Source organism: Taudactylus pleione, unplaced genomic scaffold (assembly GCF_031769625.1).
Source record: "Taudactylus pleione unplaced genomic scaffold, aTauple2 ptg000017l, whole genome shotgun sequence".
Taxonomy (NCBI): Eukaryota; Metazoa; Chordata; class Amphibia; order Anura; family Myobatrachidae; genus Taudactylus; species Taudactylus pleione.
In genome coordinates this window covers 15,968,599-15,973,935 of record NW_028284419.1, presented here as the reverse complement: position 1 = coordinate 15,973,935, position 5,337 = coordinate 15,968,599, and the positions used below count along the sequence as shown (strand labels likewise).

At 44.0% G+C, this 5,337-nt stretch overlaps 1 pseudogene; it reads left to right on the top strand.

Annotated features, from left to right (window-relative positions):
• The first annotated feature begins 1,412 nt into the window (after positions 1-1,412).
• On the top strand, positions 1,413-1,530 carry LOC148540828 (5S ribosomal RNA; annotated as a pseudogene).
• Positions 1,531-5,337: the final 3,807 nt, after the last annotated feature.

Sequence of the window (5,337 nt, the reverse complement as noted above, 5' to 3'; positions counted from 1 at the left end):
CGCTGCCACCGTGTAAGGGGCACCATTAATGTGGGGATTGTGTATAAAGGGCACTACTGTGTGCTGTAACATGAAGAAACGAAACTACTGTATGGTGTAATGTGAATCGGGCACTGTGCAGTGTAATATGTAGAAGATTTTTTTTAAGCGAGCGCTGTCCATTAATAAAGAATGGGAGGGCGCAAATTTATGGTTTGCATGGGGGCGTCTAACACCCTAGCACCGGCCCTGACTGGACTGTAGTATGATCCTTCTTTATCCTCCTCGCAGACACCGGCGCCGCTGTGGAGGAGCTACTGTGGTCTCGCGAGATGATGACATCATCATCATCATCTCGAGAGTCTCTCTCTTGGACTGGGAGGAGAGAGTGGAAGCAGCACTGGAATCTACCTGGGTGCATTGAGACTAATGATGGCCTCCCCGTGTATGTGTGACCAGGGCCTTGGTAAGGTAAGCTGCAGCTCTCCCCACAGTGCGTCACCTTCACCAGTCTTCCACAGAAGAGATGATCTAGAAGTAGATAAGCTCGGCACTCCATGGTTCTGATGCTTTGAAGTAGCATTGAAACGTTAACCCTGTCAGCTGTGTCTGTGTATTTCTTTCTGCTGGAGTGCCGCACTTATCTACATCTATATATATATATATATATATATATAGATCAATATCGGGTGGCACTAAATGAATAGTCCAGAACAACACAGGTCACTCCAGGGCTTGCAAAAAAATTTCCTTTATGTATAATCAGTGTTTCGGGACTGCGCAGTCCCTTTGTCAAGATTCTGGGCTGTGACGTCATCCGGAGTGCGACCTCGGAAGAGCGTGGACGCCACTCTTACCTCCGGAGGAAGCTTTGATCACTGGATTGGGATATAAGGTAAGCTCATTTAGTATTGCATTTTATACTGTTTGAATCTTGACAAAGGGACTCTGCACAGTCCCGAAACGTTGATTATATATAAAGGAAGTTTTTTTGCAAGCCCTGGAGTGACCTGTGTGGTTCTGGACTATTCATTTAGTGCCACCCGATTTTGATCTGCATTAATTCAACAGGAGCACCCGGGCAGCTGTCCATTTTCACATAGGAGTGCCGGACCATTGGACGCATATATATAAATGAACACCATATCACCATTTGGTCTCAATGAACAACTCTCTTTTTCCTGCTTTTTTTGAGGGTTTTCTCACATCACTGCAACATAATGCAGTTACACTCATACTCACAGGGTAGTTGTTACCCACATTTTCAGGCTTCATTTTTGCTTTGTCTAAATTTATATGTTTGTAATTTTCATGTTGTATTTTCTATGCCAGGTGGTATTGTTTTGTTTGGAGCTATCTGCTGTGTGGTGATTTGTTGTTGTCTCGGTTTTTAGACATATGCAGGATGATCACACTTGGATTTATCATTTTTCTGCTACAGCCATACTACACTGGATGCGCCTTATACCGTCTGATCTTTGAAGCTAAGCAGTGTAGGCCAGGCTAGTACTTGAATGGGAGACCATCTAGGAATACCTGGTGCTGTAACATGGAGTTATCCTTATCTGAGGTTCATCCGGTTACATTTGCCGCTACTTTTCCTTATTACACACAGTGGATGGACTCTTGGCAGATACATCCAGCCGGGCAGTGTTTTGATTATTTATCATTTGTAATGTGCACTGCGGAATCCCCTTTAGGATCCACCAATCTATATTACATGGTGGACCTTTCAGAGCCTTATGACCTGCCATTTGTTTCATATCAGCTTTATATGTCACATTTTTTCCTGTTTGGCAGGGTCAGAACCATTCCATTTTAAGCCTAAAGGTTTTATCTGTCCAGTTTTGGTCATGTGGAGGTCATTCCATCCTCACAAGTTTATACATTGATTATCCATATACACATATTTGTATACATGCATTGCTTGGCTTCACACTCGTTTAAGAGTTGGATAACATGTTTGACCTGTGGGTTCTGATTTTCAATATTACCCAAGACATATGCCACTTACCTGTTGGTATCATGTATGTTACATGGTACATGCTTGCTTATGTAGCAAGATCGATAATATGACTCTTTATTACATTGAAATTGTGTTGTTATTACCCGCATGTATCATATTGTTGTTTCTGTATTCGCATTGTTGTTTAATTTGTATGTCACCGCTTGCTTTGCCACCTCACCAGGAATCATCACACAGCATTGCTATGTGTCTGCCTTGTTACAGCGACAGCGTGCTCGCTCCCCAGTGCGCAAGCGGGGGGGATTGTAGCACGCTTTCGTTGTAGAGCCTGTTCTGTGTATTTACATGTAGTCGTCCTGGTTACTTACCATGGTAACCACGCTGTGCGCGATTGCATCATTGCGCAAGCGCTCTGTCTCATGTTGATGACGCCAGCAGCAGTGTGGTGAGCAGGTGTACATTGTCACTATGGGATGTCACTGGGTATAAAGGTATGCACTGTATCTTTTGTTTGTAGTTCTTGATAAAAGTCGCCAGACTGAAACGTTGAACTTTGACCTTCCTGAGTCGTGAGTCTTCTTTACACAAGTCCTGTGAGTGCCGCCGTTATTTCCATATATATATATATATATATATATACACTGTACATATACATACAGTGCTGGGGCCACTTGCTTGCGTTTGCCCCCCAGACTGAAAGTTGCCAGCCAGCCCCTGCCCCCTTCTATCTCTGCCTGCCAGTCTACACATGGCATGACACTTACCTTCTTTTGTTCTGGCTGGCCTGGTTGTTCCTCACACGCCGTCGCTCCTCTCTTTTTCAGCTGCAAGCTGCAAGACATAACGCAGGCTGGCTCACAAACAAAAAGTTTTATTGCATGGCCGCGGTGGTAGGAGCTGGAACCCCCTTCCACTGTATTACATGGGGGTAGTAGCTAGCTAGTGGGCTGGCGGTAGTAGCGGACGGGCCACCCCCTCTGACTTTGTTGCATGGTGGGTGGTATGAATAGATATTGTCCCTCCTCTTTGTCAGAATGTCCAGGACTGGCATTCCAGTTTTGGCAGTCCCTCCCTGATGGTGGCCCTGTGTGGGGTAAATACTAGGTGCTTCTACATGTAACCCACAAATGCTGGACAACTTTATTTTTACACTGCAATTTAAATTTCAGTTTGGACACACCCCTCCCAAATCTAAATCTCTCTGCACATTTTAAATCTGCCACAAATGCAGTGCAACATGGTTTTAACAGTGGCATATGTTCATGCCAGGCACCTGGAGGCAAAATAGATGGTGGTGCCCCTCCCACAATAGGCTCCGGCTTGCTCTAGCAACCCCAACTCCGTGTGTCTCTAGCTCCAGCCAGCACCCCTAGTGTTTCTCCAGCCAGCCCCCATTGCCAGCTCCTCTCACTGTCTTTTCAGCCAGGCCCTACTGACAGCCTTCTCTCTGTCTCGCAATAAACAAAAAAAACTTTATTGCACTGCCTCCCGCCTGAAGAAGAGACAGCGGCTCCCAGTCCACGGACCCCACAAATTGATCCATATGCAGTATAACCAATGGCAGTAGTATTTACGTCGATAGGACAACCCTGTGTTTTCTGTATTGCTTCACAAGTCTGGTTGAGTGCCACTATGTGCTGACATTACTTTTCCTGTTCGGCTGTACTTTGGTGACCTCTGTGATGAATGGGTGAGCTGCCAGCATGCCACAATTTCTATTATAGGTATGAGGAATGTGATCAGCATTCAAAAACTATGTGAATTACAGGGCACGGAGCAGTTTTTTATGAAAACTCCTTCAAAAGTCCTTTGATACATTTAGGTGATACTAATATAATAGAACAGGCTGTGATAATACCCATTTTCACATTATTTTAGTGGGGAAAAAGAGATTGAGAAATAGACCCCAAAATGTCAATTTTAGGTTATTTTATCTAATGTCTGTTGCATGCAAGTTGAGAATCCTACTATCTTGGGAAGGCCTCAAACTGGGCAGGAACTAATCATGTCCTTTCAGTACTTATATTCAATTGCATTCCTGGAAACCCCTTAGTGTGTGTCCATGTGTGTGCATGTTTGTGCATGTGTTGTGTCCGAGTACACTACCAGAGATCAAATTTATTTTAAAGTGGTTCTTCACATTGGCTCTACAGTTGCAAAATGAGTGAAAAATTCTCAAACTTTAGATAGACTATTATTGCTATTATTAACATTTATTTATATAGCACTAGCATACTACGCATACATTTACAATTGTTCTCACGCCTCATTTCACAGCACATTGGAGACTCCATGATGTGCAGCACATCCCTCCACATCATAGACACTCTTATCCATTCATCCCTGGCATACACTATCTTCTAGGCAGGAACAACTACATCCAAATATCCAGGAACTCTAAAAACATACACTATATCCCAGTGTAAGGCTCCCTCTCTTTTGTACATGCTGGTACATTTCTGCATACCTTAGTTGAAACATTCACCCTCCCCCCCTCACTATGGGCTATCAAACAGTGATCCCCCTTACCCTGTCTCATTCAAGATGTCCTCTCTACTTGCTCACCCTCTGATTCTTTTGGGGGTTCTCTTACTTGTTGCAGAGACTCTCTCACTCATAATGTAGAGATGGGGTTGACTCCTCACCTCCCAATACTAATTATCTTTATGTAATTTGGGGGCACTTCACAACTTAGGGGGCTCTTGTTGTATACAGCAGCTCCCTCGTAGGTTTCATGCCACCACCCTAAAAGGGACCCATGTGATCTCCTGCCTCCCATTCCACAGTCCCAGAGATATGCCCACCTACCTCTGTCTAGGGAAACCAGTTTTTATAGACTCTGGTCCACAACATCTCTTTCCATATGTGGTGCTGGGCACTTCTAGTCATGTGATGAAACAAGTCTGCGACAGTGCTGACTATACCCTTCTAAGGTTCTAGTCTATCCTCCTACACTAGCGCTCCCTTTGACTTTCAGCCTTTATTATCGGGAGTATACAGTAACTAAGCCCAGCATTGCCATTGGGGGTTGCAACAAAAATTGGGTATTAACACACCAACAAAGCAGTAAGAAGGCCCTGCTTGGAAAGTATGATTTTGATACATGAGGCACAGAGTGACAGATTGCATTTTATTGCAGTCTGATTGCAATGGAAAAAAAGTGTTTAGAGCATAATTGTTTATGATCATGGAATATTCAGGAGACTGTAAAGAGATATACAGATATGTTCTCATTCACTATTGCTAAAGTCACACCAAAAAGCCCCTCTTGGCATGCCAGGTCCTATGTGACTCTGCCAGAGCCAAGCATCTTTTTGCATCTTTTTACAAGTGTTGCAACTCGCATCCTAGTCGCATCTCATTGTGACTAAGATACATTATCGAGCAAAAAA